This window comes from Oncorhynchus keta, chromosome 29 (assembly GCF_023373465.1).
Source record: "Oncorhynchus keta strain PuntledgeMale-10-30-2019 chromosome 29, Oket_V2, whole genome shotgun sequence".
In the NCBI taxonomy this organism is placed as follows: Eukaryota; Metazoa; Chordata; class Actinopteri; order Salmoniformes; family Salmonidae; genus Oncorhynchus; species Oncorhynchus keta.
In genome coordinates this window covers 6,875,606-6,894,270 of record NC_068449.1, presented here as the reverse complement: position 1 = coordinate 6,894,270, position 18,665 = coordinate 6,875,606, and the positions used below count along the sequence as shown (strand labels likewise).

Genomic DNA, 18,665 nt, shown 5'->3' with positions numbered 1-18,665 from the left:
CGAGTGATAGATGTGCAGATGATGATGTTCAAGTAGAGATACTGGGGTGCAAAAGAGCAAGAGGGTAAGTAATAATATGGGGATGAGGTAATCGGGTGTGCTATTTACAGATTGGCTGTGTACAGATATAGTGATCGGTAAGCTGTTCAGACATCTGATGCTTAAAGTTAGAGAGGGAGATAAGACTCCAGCTTCAGAGACTTTTGCAATTCGTTCCAGTCATTGGCAGCAGAGAACTGGAAGGAAAGGTGGCCAAATTAAGTGTTGGCTTTGGGGATGACCAGTGCAATATACCTGCTGGAGCACGTGCTACGGGTGGATGTTGCTATGGTGATCAGTGAGCTGAGATAAGGCGGGGCTTTACCTAGCAAAGACTTATAGATGACTTGGAGCCAGTGAGTTTGGCGACGGATATGTAGTGAGGGCCAGCCAGCGAGAGCATACAGGTCGCAGTGGTGAGTAGTATATGGGGCTTTGGTGTTAAAACGGAAGGCACTGTGATAGACTACATCCAGTTTGCTGAGTAGAGTGTTGGAGGCTATTTTGTAAATAACATCGCCAAAGTCAAGGATAGTCAGTTTTACGAGGGTATGTTTGGCAGCATGAGTGAAGGAGGCTTTGTTGCGAAATAGGAAGCCGATTCTAGATTTAATTTTGGATTGGAGATGCTTAACGTGAGTCTGGAAGGAGAGATTACAGTCTAACCAGACACCTAGGTATTTGTAGTTGTCCACATATTCTATGTCAGAATCGTCCAGAGTAGTGATGCTGGTTGCGCGGGAGGGTGCGGGCAGCAATCGGTTGAAGAGTATGCACTTAGTTTTGCTAGCTTTAAAAGCAGTTGGAGGCCACGGAAGGAGTGTTGTATGGCGTTAAAGCTTGTTTGGAGGTTTGTTAGCACAGTGTCCAAAGAAGGACCAGATGTATACAGAATGGTGTCGTCTGCAAAGAGATGGATCAGAGAATCACCAGCAGCAAGAGCGACATCATTGATGTATACAGAGAAAAGAGTTGGCCTGAGAATTGAACCCTGTGGCACCCCCATAGAGACTGCCAGAGGTCCGGACAAACAAACAGGCCCTCCGATTTGACACACTGAACTCTATCTGAGAAGTCGTTGGTGAACCAGGCGAGGCAGTCATTTGAGAAGCCAAGGCTATTGAGTCTGCCGATAAGAATGCGGTGATTGACAGAGTCGAAAGCTTTGACGGCTGCACAGTACTGTCTTTTATCGATGGCGGTTATGATATCGTTTAGGACCTTGCACCCAGGACCTTGCACCCATGACCCATGACTGTGGCAGCTTTCCAATCTTTGGGAATCTCAGACGATACGAAAGAGAGGTTGAATAGGGTAGTAATAGGGGTTGCAACAATTTCAGTTGATAATTTTTAGAAAGATAGGGTCCAGATTGTCTAGCCCAGCTAATTTGTAGGGATCCAGATTTTGCAGTACTTTCAGAACATCTGCTGTCTGGATTTGGGTGAAGGAGAAGAGGAGGGGGGTTGGGAAAGTTGCTGCAGGGGTTGCTGAGATGTTGGACCAGGGTAGGGGTAGCCAGATGTAAAACATGGCCAGCAGTGGAAAAATGCTTATTGAAATGATCGATTATCGTAGATTTATCGGTGGTGACAGTGTTTTCTATCCTCAGTGCAATGGGCAGCTGGGAGGAGGTGCTCTTATTCTCCATGGACTTCACAGTGTCCCAAAACGTTTTGGAATTAGTGCTACAGGATGCAAATTTTTGCTTGGAAAATCTAGCCTTAGCTTTTCTAACTTACTGAGTTTATTGGTTTCTGACTCCCCTGAAAAGATGCATATTGCAGGGGCTATTCGATGCTAATGCAGAACGCCACAGGATGTTTTTGTGCTGGTCAAGGGCAGTCAAGTCTGGGGTGAACCAAGGGCTATATCTGTTCTTAGTTACACATTTTTTGAAGGGAGCATGCTTATTTAATTAAGATGGAGACGAAAGCACTTTTGAAGAGCAACCAGGCATCCTCTACTGACGGGATGAGTTCAATATCCTTCTAGGATACCCGGGCCAGGTCGATTAGAAAGGCCTACTCGCAGAAGTGTTTTAGGGAGCGTTTGATAGTGATGCGAGGTGGTCGTTGGACCGCTGACCCAGTACGCATGCAGGCAATGAGGCAGTGATGCCCCCCTTTACCTCTTCCAGGTATTTCCACAGCTCACACAGAGTACTTAATGCCCTGCCAGGTTGACCCTCCGGCTAGACGGTGACCTTAGACACAATCTTCGATGCGAGGAAGTTATATTCCTAAAGCAATCTGGTCGAGAAGCTTGCTGGATTAATCGGGCTGGCATCTCCCTGGCGTCCTGCTGCTCCACGGCTGTACTGTCGAATTTGCTGAAGTGCAAAAGACTCTGCTTGCCTCATCAGTGTCTCCATCTTTGTTGATCGAAGTGGCAGAGACACACTTGGGTCCATCAGACAAGGTGATGCAGGGTTTGTGTTGATGTTGGCTGCCAGGGGAATCAGTATGCAACTGAAGCGCTCACGCAGTGAATTTAGGAGGACCTGTGCCAACTGTTTTGCAACAGTAGTTGACTGCAAGTGTGTCTCAAAGTTGAGAAAGCACGGCACCACATCAGACCGTGACTGGCTGTCAGTTTGAAGTTGGTTAGTGTGGATTGCAAACGGCTCCAACAACATCACATGCTGTTCTAGCTTGTCTCAGTCATGCTCCGTGCTCGCCCTCAGATTTATGCCCTGTTAGTTAGTGATAGCTAGTGATAGTGATGCAAAAGCTAGGCCTATTTGAAACATCTGCATCTCCCCATTAGCAAAAAAAGCCTGAAAACCCCATTCGCAAAAAAATCTTGAAAAACCCCATTTGATATTTGTCAAAGATTAGAATAAAAAAACTAAAACTAAACAGTTTATTTTAGTTAGTTTTGCAGTCGAAGATAATAGTTTCAGTATAGTTTGTTTTTCAAATGTTTTTAGTTTCTATTTCAGTTTACAAAATTGTTTTTCCAATTGTAGTTTTTATTCTATTTCCAGTTTTTGTTTACTATAGTAACCTTGGTCTTTAACATTGGTGAGGGGTTATTTAACACTGGTGAGGGGGTATTTAACACTGGTGAGGGGGTATTTAACACTGGTGAGGGGGTATTTAACACTGGTGAGGGGGTATTTAACACCGGGGGGGGTATTTAACACTGGTGAGGGGGTATTTAACACCGGGGAGGGGGTATTTAACACTGGGGAGGGGGTATTTAACACTGGTGAGGGGGTATTTAACACTGGGGAGGGGGTATTTAACACTGGGGAGGGGGTATTTAACACTGGTGAGGGGGTATTTAACACTGGTGAGGGGTATTTAACACTGGTATTTGAGGGGTATTTAACACTGGTTAACACTGGTGAGGGGGTATTTAACACCTGGGGAGGGGGAGGGGTATTTAACACGGGAGGGGGTATTTAACACTGGTGAGGGGGTATTTAACACTGGTGAGGGGGTATTTAACACTGGTGAGGGGGTATTTAACACCGGGGAGGGGGTATTTAACACCGGGGAGGGGGTATTTAACACCGGTGAGGGGGTATTTAACACTGGTGAGGGGGTATTTAACACTGGTGATGGAGTTTGTGTGTTAGATTAATTAATGAGGAGAAGCTTGGCCCTGGGGTACATTTTACATAGCCTTTGACAGGGCTGATGCCTGGGCATAGTCTGGAATGGTCCCTGCAGGTTTTTACTCTGGATGTCGCACCCTTTCAGGATTAATTATATTTAAGCCCCTCAATGTTTTGGTTTTGTTTAGAAGCTCAACATCGCTATAATTATATAAGAAAACGCTTGCAGACACCCGCTGGCCAAAACAGTGGATTCTCTCTTCTTTTTTTTTTACACATCTTTATATCATCACTTCTTTGTCAGTTTAAATTAGCAATTTTTTTTAAAAACTTGTGTGAGATAAAAGCTGCTTTTGGTTTTCAAAGACTAATTTGTTCGACATGGTTAAAGGCATAGATCCAAAAATATCACGGCATGCTTCTGTGATTCCTGGATCGAGTTTATCTTTTGTTAAATACATCATACTGTATCACTGACACATTGTACAATGTTTGAAACCCAAGGCAGTGGTTCCCAACCTTGGCCTATTTTATTTAACCAGGCAAGGTAAGAACAAATTCTTATTTACAATGACGGCCTAGGGGGTTAACTGCTTTATTCAGGGGCAGAACATCAGATTTGTACCTTGTCCGCTTGGGGATTCAATCTAGCAACCTTTTGGTTACTGGCCCAATGCTCTAACCACTAGGCTACCTGCCGCCCCAGTCCACAGAGGGTACTTGAGAAGATTAATGAGACCATAGTCCTACTTGTAAAATGCACATGAGGGGTACTCCGGGCAGAGCAAAATGTACTTGGTGGTACATTAACCGAAAAAGGTTGGGAACCACTGTTCTAGAGTATTATCCTCCTCCATTGTAATAACTGAGATGACTTTATAGCTCCAGTTCTTCGTTGTAAATATCTTGGAACGTTACCAATCATATATGTGCCTCATGAATTTGAAAGCTCTGCTGAGTTGACGATTACACCCAATGCTGTAAAGTAACAACACAATTTGTCTTGTTTTAATCAGCTTGTTTTCAAAGGAATCCATTCAGTAGAGAGATGCATGGCATATAGCTCAATGTAATTTGCCCAATATTTATAGCCTCAAATCAAATCTTCCCATAACTCCCCACAAGAGATGCAAGTTCACGTAAAGCATTCCTATATTGAACAGGATAAATGCTTTCAGCAAAATGTGCAACCGGAGAGAGAAAATGCAATTTATATATTTGATTGATCTCAATAGCTCAAGACGGCCATTATTTTTATTTCTACTTTGCACTTTCTTCCATTGCAAAACTACCATTCCAGTGTTTTACTTGCTATATTGTATTTACTTTGCCACCATGGCCTTTTTTGCCTTTACCTCCCTTCTCACCTAATTTGCTCACATTGTATATAGACTTGTTTATACTGTATTATTGACTGTATGTTTGTTTTACTCCATGTGTAACTCTGTGTCGTTGTATGTGTCGAACTGCTTTGCTTTATCTTGGCCAGGTCGCAATTGTAAATGAGAACTTGTTCTCAACTTGCCTACCTGGTTAAATAAAGGTGAAAAAAAATAAAAATAAATGACAAGACAACCACACATGAAAACATTCAACAAAAGCAAGTAAAACACGCTTGGTTCTGGATACGGTACCAACAACCACAAATGTTGTCTTGGCAATTTCATTTTCAGAACCCACTCTTTCCTTATTTTGCTACATTGTCTAGACCATATCTCTACAAGGTGTTGAAAGCATATTGACTCCAATGCTTCCCACAGTTGTGTCAAGTTGACTGGATATCCTTTGGGTGTTGGACCATTCTTGATACACACAGGAAACTGTTGAGCTTGAAAGACCCATCAGTGTTGCAGTTCTTGACACAAACCGGAGCGCCTGGCACCTGCTACCATACCTACTACCGAAGGCACTTCAATTGTCGTCTTGCCAACTCACCCTCTGAATGGCACACACAAAATCCATGTCTCAAGGCTTAAAAATCCTTCTTTAACCTGTCTCCTCCCCTTCATCTACACTGATTGAAGTTGATTTAACAAGTAACATCAATAAGGGATCATAGCTTTCACCTGGATTCACCTGGTCAGTCAATGTCATGGAAAAACCAGGTGTCCTTAATGTTTTGTACATGTGCAATACACAGCTCTGCTCTACTTTATAGGCCTATCTCTAACAAGACTTGGCAGTCACCCTCAAATACCTCCCCCAATAATAATAAGTCTGCGTATGATCAGGTAGACCTATGGCTGTTTTATAATCTGTTTCAACATCCATCAACTGTGATGCCTGGGCTTGTAGAGTACACAGAAACGGCATGTTGTTAGCATAGCAGCCAGCGACGGTGGCTAACACTGATTCTAAATGGTGATACGGCTAGTGGCTGCCGGTGGTGGTGTGTCAGCGCTGGTCCCTGGTCTCGGATGGGACACTGACAGGGTAATTGCTTTGCTGGATTTTGGATCAGAGAGGGCAGAGCAGGGGGGATTGAAGTGGCCAGGGGAATCAGTTCAAAGCTGAGAGAGACAGATGCAGGGCTCTTCTCATCTACACACACACACGTGCGCACAACACACACACGTACGCACACACACACACACGTGCACACACGTGCACACACACACACACACACACACACACACACACACACACACACACACACACACACACACACACACACACACACACACACACACACACACACACACACACACACACACACACACACACATACAGTGAGCTCCAAAAGTATTGGCACAGTGACAGATGTTTTGTTGTTTTGACTCTGTACTACAGCACTTTGTATTTGAAATGAAATGAAATGATACAATGAGGTTACATTGCAGACTGTCAGCTTTAATTTTAGGGTATTTTCTTCCATATCGGCTGATCCGTTTAGAAATAACATCACTTTTTGTACATAGCTCCATTTTAGGGGACCAACAGTATTGGGAAAAAATCCCTTATGTGTATTAAAGTAGTAAAAAGTTAAGTATGTCATTTCTAAAGGGTTCACCTGATATGGATGAAAATACCCTCATATTAAAGCTGACAGTGTGTCTTTTAACCTCATAGTCAATGTCACCCAAAGTGATGTGTCACTGTCCCAATACTTTTGGTGCTCACTGTACAGTGCATTCAGGAAGTATTCAGACCCCTTGACTTTTTCCACATGTATTTTTTTTGCGTTACAGCCTTATTCTAAATTATATATATTTTTAAAATCCTCATCAATCTAAACACAATACCCCATAATGACAAAGAAAAAACAAGTTTTTAGAAATGCTTGCAAATTTATTACAAATAAAAAGCAGAAATATCACATTCACGTAAGCATCCAGACCCGTTACTCAGTACTTTGTTGAAGCACCTTTTGCAGTGATTACAGCCTTGAGTCTTCTTGGGTATGATGGTACAAGCTTGACACACCTGTATTTGGGGAGTTTCTCCCATTCTTCTCTGCAGATCCTCTCAAGCTCTGTCAGGTTGGATGGGGAGCGTTGCTGCAAAGCTATTTTCAGGTCTCTCCAAAGATGTTGGATCGGTTTCAAGTCTGGGCTCTGGCTGGGCCACTCAACGACATTCAGAGAAGCCACCCCTGCATTCACCGATGCTTGCCCTGCGTTGTCTTGACTGTGTGCCTAGGGTTGTTATCCTGTTGGAAGGTGAACCTTCGCCCCAGTCTGAGGTCCTGAGCGCTCTGGAGCAAGTTTTCATCAAGGATCTCTCTGTACTTTGCTCTGTTCATCTTTCCCTTGATCCTGACTAGTCTCCCAGTCCCTGCTGCTGAAAAACATCCCCACAGCATGATGCTGCCACCACCATGCTTCACCGTAGGGATGGTGCCAGGTTTTCTTCAGAGGTGACATTCAGGCCAAAGAGTTCAATCTTGGTTTCATCAAACCAGATAATCTTGTTTCTCATGGTCTGAGAGTCCTTTAGTTGCTTTTTGGCAAACTCCAAGCGGGCTGTCATGTGCCCTTTACTGAGGAGTGGTTTCCGTCCGGCCACTCTACCATAAAGGCCTGTTTGGGGGAGTGCTACAGAGATGGTTGTCCTTCTGGAAGGTTCTCCCATCCCCACAGAGGAACTCTGGAGCTCTGTCAGAGTGACCATCGGGTTCTTGACCACCTCCTTGACCAGGGCTCTTCTCTCCCAATTGCTCAGATTGGCCGGGCGGCCAGCTCGAGGAAGAGTCTTGGTGGTTCCACACTTCTTCCATTTAAGAATGATGGAGGCCACTTCTTGGGGACCTTCAATGCTACATAAATGGTTTGGTACCCATCCCCAGATCTGTGCCTCGACACAATCCTGTCTCTGAGCTCTACGGACAATTCCGTTGACCTCATAGCTTGGTTTTTGCTCTGACATGCACTGTCAACTGTGTGACCTTATATTGACAGGTGTGTGCCTTTCCAATTTAATTTACCACAGGTGGACTCCAATCAAGTTGTAGAAACATCTCAAGGATGATCAATGGAAACAGGATGCACCTGAGCTCAATTTCCAGTCTCATAGCAAAGGGTCTGAATACTTATGTCAATAAGGTATTTCTGTTTATTTTTAATACATTTGCAAAAAAAATCTAAAAACCTGTTTTCATTTTGTCTTTATGGGGTATTGTCTATAGATTGATGAGGATTTTTATTTATTTAATCCATCTTAGAATAAGGCTGTAACGTAACAAAATGTGTAAAAAGTCAAGGGGTCTGAGGATTTGAATTCCATTCAAATCCTCTTTTCCTTAACCATTAACCCCAAACCCCTAGCCCTAAAACTAAACCGAACCCTAACTCCTAACCCTAAATCTAACCTAATTCTAAACTTAACCCCTAAGCCTAATATAGCATTTTTCCTTGTGAGGACGGATGAAATGTCTTGAATTTTCCTTGTTTTACTATCCTTGTGAGGACCTCTGGTACCCACAAGGATTGTAACCCCCCCCACATACACACACACACACACACACACACACACACACACACACACACACACACACACACACACACACACACACACACACACACACACACACACACGTCTTCTTTGAACCTGAAGAGTGAAGCCCTCACTAGACAGGTTTCCATTGACCCTTTTCAACAAAAGCAATGTAAAAAATTAAAAATAAACTGATTTTTTGGGGGAGATATATTTACGTTTTATTTGATTTATTTAACTAGGCAAGTCAGTTCAGAACACATTCTTATTTACAATGATGGCCTACCCCAGCCAAACACGGACAATGCTGGGCCAATTGTGCGCCGCCCTATGGGACTCCCAATCACTGCCGGATGTGATTCAGCCTGGATTCGAACCAGCTACTGCAGTGACACCTGTTGTACTGAGGTGCAGTGTCTTAGACCAGATATAAGAGACATTTTCTTAAGATGGACAAAAAAAAAATCCGTTCGACAGGGGTGGATTTTTATTTTGTCTAACTTTCTTTATTGTGACAATTATGATGGAAACTGATGACGATTGATGATTGCCAAATCCTTTTGAAGGTACGCAGGGCACGTGATGTCACAGCATAACTATAAGGCTCCCCTCCACATTTAATTCTAAATGCTGACTGCTTGCTAAATTAGCTATTTTCTCAACTATAAATATGTTTCTTCGCTGGACAAGGATTGTCCTGACTTTCAAGAATTCCTGAAGTGCTTTGCCTTACTTTTCTGGTTGACTGGCAAGTTTCACAATTCAATTATTTCATATCTACAGGAGTGCAAGTTTCACCATGGCACAGACAGTGGCAATATATTAGCACATGAGAATTACTAGAATATTTCAAATATTAGTAAATGATTGCATTCTATACATGCTGGCTGTTACGGGCTACCTGAGATATGAAAGATAGGTGGGAGGGCATGCAGACTGTCGCCAATTTATTAATGCGTAATATGCCTGAATGGGTAATAGAAACACTTCAACCAATACATTTGTATTTAACACTGTAAGGTTTTGGCAAATAAGTATTTTTCTTAGGTCATTAGGTCCAGCAGTTTTTAAAGAACACTTTTAATTTTTTATTTCACCTTTATTTAACCAGGTAGGCTAGTTGAGAACATTTGCAACTGCGACCTGGCCAAGATAAAGCATAGCAGTGTGAACAGACAACACAGAGTTACACAGGTAGTTGAAGACTCTATGGTGCACTGTACGCCTTTTTGGTATGAGTTCAAACTGGCACGTTCCCAAGTGGCTAGCCGCTAGTACATTTAGTACAGGTAGTTAAATGGAAATACACCCTAGCAAGCAATCTTATTTCTATTCAAAATGTCAAAATGTCGGGGGGAAAAAATCACTGGACAAGTTAATGGAAACATACAGTAGCTACTGTCATTGTCCCTGTAAAGAGGCTTTCTTCTAGTTTCATGTTGATCATGATTAATGGGAGCAGCTCTATGGTAATCCTCGCGAAGGCCACTGTATCATTAGTCAAATCCTGGAAAATTACAAAAACATAGATATTGTACACTGACATACATAAAGGTGATTGCACATGACGTTCAATCTGACAGCGTAATAACGTCGACCGAGGTAGAATTTGGCGGTATGGGACGGCGAGTGACAACGATAAACTCCTCGACTTCAAAGACGACCACTCCAGTTTCATACTTATACATTTGAGAGGACGCAAATTGATTAATGACTTTCAAAATGAGGCTGTGTCCATTTGCTCTGTCATATATGCTTAATCAAAGCTGTAACGTTCTGTACTTGTCTCCTGTTTGTAAAATGTTTGTTAGAGGTTTGTTAGAGGTTCTCTGGGGAGATCTTATGGCGGTTTCTGTTTGGTTCCTCAAGACAGCAGACGTGAAGGTGGGGAACCAGTTCAAGGTGATGTGCTTGGCTGTGTAGCCCAACGACCCCGAATTGTTCCTGTCTTGGGGTTACAGTGCAGAAGTCAAGGCTTGGGACGCCCATACCTGCAAGGTCAGCTGCATCATTAACCCTCTCTTCTCCCCAGCACTGTAGGCCTATTTCTGTTAGATCTGAATTCAAATAGTATTTGATTTCTTTAGAATAATTTCACAATGGAACCAATGGAATAGCCATAAAAGTGCCCATCTGGCACTAGAAGCAGGCTCTATCCGACAATCAATCTGAAAGATATTTGAACCCAGGTCTGATCTCTCTGTGGCTCTTCAGTCATCAAGACAGAGAGAGTAATTCATAGGGCTAACAACATTGTCAAGGCATGCTGATCTACTCTATGGTGCACTGTACGCCTTTTTGGTATGAGTTCAAACTGGCACGTTCCCAAGTGGCTAGCCGCTAGTACATTTTAAAGCAACAGCAATTTGTTCTGCGAGATAAGGTGTCAATGCAGGTTGCAGAGAATATGGAATTGTCATATCTGCTAGAGGAGCCAAGCTTCACCAGCATGTTTTATTTATTCTATTTATGCCCTATATTCTCTTCTCAGAGGGTGTACAGAGCAGGAATTCTGCAAACTGTTTGTGACCAGCAGTGACTCAGTCAGCCAGGACTCTGCTGAGCGCATGCTCATCGCATGGGACTTCCAAACCTTTGCTAAGGTCTCCAAACAGATCTACCATGTATGTAAGACCACGGACATGTTCAGTAGGGCATACTGTACCAAAATGTTTTGCAACGGATGGAAATGAGCGTTTCTTATTGGACAATTTCAGTTAGTACTTCCCCAGTTCTATCAGTTAGTACCTTCCCAGTTCTTTGGACATGACATAGCTTGTTTCACCTCAGCCATGTTGTCCGTGGAAACATACTGTAGTTAACCGACCCTCTGTGCCCATTCATCGCCATTTTACCTGTTGTTGTTGTCTTACCCGTTGTTGTCTTAGCTAGCTCTCCCAATCAACACGTGTGATTGCTTTATGCCTCGCTTTATGTCTCTCTCAAATGTCAAATACCTTGTACACTGTTGTTTAGGATAGTTATTATTGTCTTAGTTTATTGCGGAGCCCCTAGTCCCACTCAACATACCTCAGATACCTCCTTTGTCCCACCTCCCACACATGCGGTGACCTCACCCAGCATAACTAGCCCGTCCAGAGATGCAACCTCTCTTATCATCACTCAGTGCCTGGGGTTACCTCCACTGTACCCGCACCCCGCCATACCCATGCCCTGAATCTATTCTACCACGCCCAGAAATCTGCTCCTTTTATTCTCTGTCCCCAATGCAGCAGATTGTGAAGGTGGGGAACCAGTTTTGATAACCTTTAGCCATACCCTCATCCTACTCCTCCTCTGTTCTTCGGGTGATGTAGAGGTTAATCCAGGCCCTGCGTATCCCCAGGCACTCTCATTTTTTGACTTCTGATACCGAAAAAGCCTTGGTTTCAAGCATGTTAACATCAGAAGCCTCCTCCCTAAGTTTGTTTTACTCACTGCTTTAGCACACTACGCCAACCCTGATGTCCTTGCTGTGTCTGAATCCTGGCTTAGGAAGGCCACCAAAAATTCTGTGATTTCTATACCCAACTACAACATTTTCCGTCAAGATAGAACTGCCAAAGGGGGAGGAGTTGCAAGCTACTCCAGAGATAGCCTGCAAAGTTCTGTCATACTTTCCAGGTCTATGCCCAAACAGTTCGAGCTTCTAATTTAAATAATTAATCTCTCAAGAAATAAGTCTCTCACTGTTGCCGCCTGTTATAGACCCCCCTCAGCTCCCAGCTGTGCCCTGGACACCATATGTGAATTGAATGACCCGCATCTAGCTTCAGAGTTCGTTCTGTTAGGTGACCTAAACTGGGATATGCTTAACACCTCGGCAGACCTACAATCTAAGACAGATGCCCTCAATCTCACCCAAATTATCAAGGAACCAAACAGGTACAACCCTAAATCCGTAAACTCCTCTGCTGTTTTCAATCAGGATCTCAGAGATCACTGCCTCAGATATTATCCTGACCAACTTGCCCTCCAAATACTCCTCTGCTGTTTTCAATCAGGATCTCAGCAATCACTTCCTCATTGCCTGCATCCGCTATGGGTCCGCTGTCAAACGAACACCCCCCAACACTGCCAAACGCTCCCAAAAACACTTCTGTGAGCAGGCCTTTCTAATCGACCTGGCCCAGGTGTCCTGGAAGGATATTGACTTCATCCCGTCAGTCGAGGATGCCTGGTCTTTCTTTAAAAGTAATTTCCTCACCATCTTAAATAAGCATGTACTGTCTTTCAAAAAATGTAGAACTAAGAACCGACATAGACCTTGGTTCACTCCAGACATGACTGCACTTGACCAGCACAAAAACATCCTGTGGCGGACTGCACTAGCATCGAATAGTCTTCGCGATATGCAACTTTCAGGGAAGTCAGGAACCAATACATGCAGGCAGTCAGGAATTCAAAGGCTAGCTTTTTATAACAGAAATTAGCATCCTGTCGCTCTAACTGGGACACTGTAAGTCTATGGAGAATAAGAGCACCTCCTCCCATCTGCCCACTGCACTGATGCTAGGTAATACTGTCAACACCGATAAATCCACAATAATCGAGAATTTCAATAAGCTTTTCTCTACGGCTGGTCATGCTTTCCTCCTGGCTACCCCAACCCCGGCTAACAGCTCCGCACTCCCCCGCAGCTACTTGCCCAAGCCTCCCAGCTTCTCCTTCACCTAAATCCAGATAGCAGATGTTCTGAAAGAGCTGCAAAACCTGGACCTGTACAAATCAGCTGGGCTAGACAATCTGGACCCTCTCTTTCTAAAATCATCCGCCACCTTTGTTGCAACCCCTAAAACCAGTCTGTTCAACCTCTCTTTCGTATCATCCGAGATCCCTGAAGATTGGAAAGCTCCCGCGGTCATCCCCCTCTTCAAAGGGGGTGACACTCTAGACCCAAACTGTTATAGACCTATATCCATCCTGCCCTGCCTTTCTAAAGTCTTTGAAAGACAAGTTAATAAACAGATCACTGACCATTTTAAATCCCACCCTACCTTCTCCGCTGTGCAATCCAGTTTATGAGCTGGTCACCTCAGACACGCTCAAGGTACTAAATAATATTATAACCGCCATCGATAAAAGACAGTACTTTGCAGCCGTCTTCATCGACCTGGCCAAGGCTTTCGACTCTGTCAATATTCTTATCGGCAGACTCAACAGCCTTGGTTTGTCAAATGAGTGCCTCGCCTGGCTCACCAACTACTTCTCAGACAGAGTTCAGTGTGTTAAATCGGAAGGGCCTGTTGTCCGGACCCCTGGCAGTCTCTATGGAGGTTTGAAAATTAAAGAGAGCCTCACACTCTAGGAGCTCAGATGCAAAAATGTAATTACCAACGTTTCGACAGCCAAGCTGTCTTCATCAGGGAGTAATCACAAACACTGGATGACTCGTTTATGTAGTGTCAAAAGACACAGGTGTCAGTAATCATGGCCAAGAGTGGCCTGATATCATTGGTTAATTATCAAATATTAGAATGGCATACAAAGAACAGCATACAAACAACAAATGGATAGCATATGATCATAAATTAATTTGACTACAAAAGCTTACAAACAATTACAATGGCAGAGTCACAATAATCACATGAAAGGCTTCAGATCAAAGTCTACGTTGAGACCGAAGGGAGCAAGGGTCTTTAAATTAAATATCCAGGCAGCCTCTCGTTTTAACAATAAATTATCAAGGTCACCCCCTATCCTAGGAGGGTGACATGTTCGATGCCAATATAACGCAGAGACGAAATCGAGTGGCCTGCCACAGGGTTCAATTCTCGGGCCGACTCTTTTCTCTGTATATATCAATGATGTTGCTGTTGCTGCTGGTGATTCCCTGATCCACCTCTACGCAGATGACACCATTCTGTATACATCTGGCCCTTCTTTGGACACTGGGTTAACTAACCTCCAAACGAGCTTCAATGCCATACAACACTCCTTCCGTGGCCTCCAACTGCTCAAAAACACTAGTAATGTAACGACCATTGGTGGAAGAAGGTGAGGACCAAAGCGCAGCGTGGTACATGTTCGTGATTTATTAAATAGAACTGAACACTAAATACGAAATAACAAAAAGAACAACCGAAACAGCTCCGTCAGGTGCAAAACACAATACAGAAAGCAACTACCCACAAAACCCATGTGGGCAAGAGCTACCTAAGTATGGTTCTCTATCAGAGACAACGATAGACAGCTGTCCCTGATTGAGAACCATACCCGGCCAAAAACAAAGAAATACAAAAACATAAAAAAAGGAACATAGAATGCCCACCCTAGTCACAACAAGTAAAACCAAATGCATGCTTTTCAACCGTTCGCTGCCCGCACCCGCCCGCCCGACTAGCATCACTACTCTGGACAGTTCTGACTTAGAATATGTGGACAACTACAAATACCTCGGTGTCTGACTAGACTGTAAACTCTCCTTACAGACTCATATTAAACATCTCCAATCCAAAATTAAATCTAGAATCGGCTTCCTATTTCACAACAAAGCCTCCAAACACACCCTTGCAAAACGGACTATCCTACCGATCCCCGACTTTGGAGATGTCATATACCCTACTCGGCAAACTGGATCCAGTCTATCACAGTGCCATCCGTTTTATCACCAAAGCCCCTTATACCACCCACCACTGCGACCTGTATGCTCTAGTCGGCTGGACCTCGCCAGACCCACTGGCTTCAGGTCATCTATAAGTATTTGCTCCGCCTTATGGCTCACTGGTCACGATAACAACACCCACCCGTAGCACGCGCTCCAACAGGTATATCTCACTGGTCATCCCCAAAGCCAACACCTGCTTTGGCTGCCTTTCCTTCCAGTTCTCTGCTGCCAATGACTGGAACAAATTGCAAACATTTCTGAAGCTTGAGTCTTATAGTTCCCTCACTAATTTTAAACATCAGCTATCTGAGCAGCTTACTGATCGATGCAGCTGTATGTAGCCCATCTGTTAATAGCCCACCGAATCTACCTACCTCATCCCCATATTGTTTTTATTTACTTTTTTGCTCTTTTGCACACCAGTATTTCTACTTGCACATCACCATCTGCTTATCTATCACTCCAGTGTTAATTTCCTAAATTGTAACTACTTCGCGACTATGGCCTATTTATTGCCTTACCTTCTCACGCCATTTGCACACACTGTATAAAGACATTATTTTTTTCTATTGTGTTACTGACTGTACGCTTGTTTATTTCATGTGTAACTCTGTGTTGTTGTTTGTGTCGCACTGCTTTGCTTTATCTTGGCCAGGACGCAAATGAGAACTTGTTCTCAACTAGCTTACCTGGTTAAATAAAGGTGAATTTTTTTTTTTTTAAATTAAGGAGCAAAGAAAAAACTAGTAATAATGGAATGTATGTATGTACAGTATCTATCTTAAAGCTCTAACTTGTTTTGTCTTCCATAATACACAATAATTCCTCTCCCTGTAATGTATGTAAGTGTTGGACCAAATTGACTATTTAAGTCAATTACACTTTTTTTGTGGCAGAAAATACAGTATTATTGAGTATGAATGCCAAGCCAGTTGAATGTTCTCTGACCTTCTACCATTCAGTTGAATGAATCCAGGAGCTGTACAAGTGCCTCAGCCTAGCCCTTTACCTCAAGGAAGACTCCTTTGTAGCGCACACCAATGACAACTACATGGCCCTATTGTCTGCACAGCGGCCATACAGAATGACAAGAGGAGGCGGTATGAGGGACACAAGGTCAGTGGTGTTTAGGCTGTGAGAGATCCATACGCTCCACACACAGATCTATAGCTGATAGCAGTGCTCCTTCCGGCCTGTCATTTACAGTACTCTATAAACAGACATGGTTACCCAGAAACAATAACGCTAATGAGTCACAGAGAGAATGTGACATTCAGATATGTGTGATATGAATATTGAAAGAACCTGCTGAGTTTTCTTCTGTCAATATTTGTCCAACGTGTGAGTAGCCCATAGCTAGCTCTCATGCTGATGTAAGAAAGCATGTTTAGCTGTCACTAAAGTGTAGTTTCAACATGGATCCGTTGTGTAAAACAAAGCTACAATAAACAAGCATAATGTCACGTCCTGACCTTAGTTCCTGTTGTCTGTTTCTATTTTAGGTTGGTCAGGGTGTGAGTTGGGGTGGGCATTTGATGTTTTAGTTCTATGTTTGGTATTTCTATGTGTTTGGCCTGGTATGGTTCCCAATCAGAGGCAGCTGTCAATCGTTGTCTCTGATTGAGAACCATACTTAGGTAGCAGGTTTTCCCACTCTTGTTTGTGGGTGTTTGTTTTCTGTTTAGTGTATGTTACCTTACAGAACTGTTTCGTTTCTTCCATTTCACTTTGTTATTTTGTTTTTGTGCGTTCAGTCAATAAATTATGACGGACACTTACCACGCTGCATATTGGTCCGATCCTTCTTACTCTTCCTCAGACCAAGAGGAGATTCGTTACACATAAGCATAATAAACATGTCATTTATTTATGCATGTTATTTTCCCAGTTTACGGGTTATATGCAAAACAGCACTGAGATGCCTATTACTCACAATAGGATAGGAAGTCTATATCTTGAAACCTCTCATGTGATGACATCATTAATAAAGTAAACTTTGTGCTGTATATGAAATGCATGCAATGCCACAGTAATAATAATTGATTGGATTTATATAGGGGTTTTTCACAAGGTAGTCTAATGGCTTTACATAGTAGCGTAAGGGGGAATCTCAGGCAGGCAGCACAGGATTACAACCTCAATGCAATCTTGATCTTCAGTATTGCAAACTTGCAAGAATAGCCAAAATGTATAATTATTTTGTGCACTGTGTCCGACTAAAGGTGGAAAATGTGAGCCTGGGCCATTTGCAATGTACACTGAGTGTACAAAACATTAAAGACACTTTCCTAATATTTTTATTTAATTTATTTCACCTTTATTTAACCAGGTTAGGCTACAAGACCTGGCCAAGATGAGAACAAGTTCTCATTTAGTCAACAGTGTGTGCAAATGAGGTAAGAGATAATGGGAAATAATTACAGTTTCAATTAAACAAGGAGCATAAGAAAATAAACTGGGGTTCAAAATAAATCAAAGAACAGTATGGGGATGAGGTAGTTGGATGGGCTATTTACAGATGGGCTATGTACAGGTGCAGTGATCTGTGAGCTGCTCTGACAGCTGGTGCTTAAAGCTAGTGAGGGAGATGAGTCTCCAGCTTATTGAGTTGCACCAAGTCTTAAAAATCTTCTTTAACCTGTCTCCTCCCCTTCATCTACACTGACTGAAGTGGATTTAACAAGGGAGATCAATATAGGATCCTAGCTTACACCTGGATTCACCTGTTCAGTCTATGTCATGGAAAGAGCAGGTGTCCTTAATGTTTTGTACACTCAGTGTATAGTCTATTAATTTATTTTAGTGTGTTGCTAATGGTGTGGGAGTTTAGGTGGAGGTCTATGCTGTGCTGTGTGACTTTCTCTCCAGATGGGTCCATACTGGTCACGGGGCACAGTCCACTTCTACGGCCAGCAGAGCACACGGATGCTGAATACACTGCACTCACACCAGCAGGCCTGCGAGTGACTCTGCACCCTGTGCTGCCCACTGTGGTGACTACGTGTGACTGGGGTGACGAGATCAGGACCTTGCAGCGATTGACACAGAAGAGGGTAAGGGGAATGACTCTGAGAGCTCTCATAGATGATTTTCTTCTTTGGGGATTTAATTATAACACCCAGACACTGCAAACATTCAGCAGTCCTTCCTATCTGAGCTGCCGGAAGAAGAAACTGCTAAGGGATGTTAACATGTCACTTAGTCACTTAGTCTGACATTCACTTCCATTCAAAGACTTGCCTGTTTATCAAACTGCTGTCAGTTGTCCATTGGTTAGCTCATATCATAACTTCAATCAAATGGACTGTATGTGTATTGTAACATAGCTTACTTAGGAATTAGTGTATAGGATGTTCACTCATATTGTAGATGAACGGTGTGATCAACCTCTGGCACAGCTATAATAAAAGTGTTTAATTCCATTTTACAACCTATTCTAAGTTCATTGTCATGTGTTGTACTGTGTGTGGTCGTTGTATACGAAAGCTGTATGCTTGCCTACAACACTGCGCAAGGTGGCAA

At 43.1% G+C, this 18,665-nt stretch overlaps 1 pseudogene; it reads left to right on the top strand.

Moving 5' to 3' along the window:
• Positions 1-18,110, top strand: part of LOC118362129 (WD repeat-containing protein 25-like) — a 28,490-nt pseudogene extending 10,380 nt beyond the window's left edge.
• The last annotated feature ends 555 nt before the right edge of the window (positions 18,111-18,665 follow it).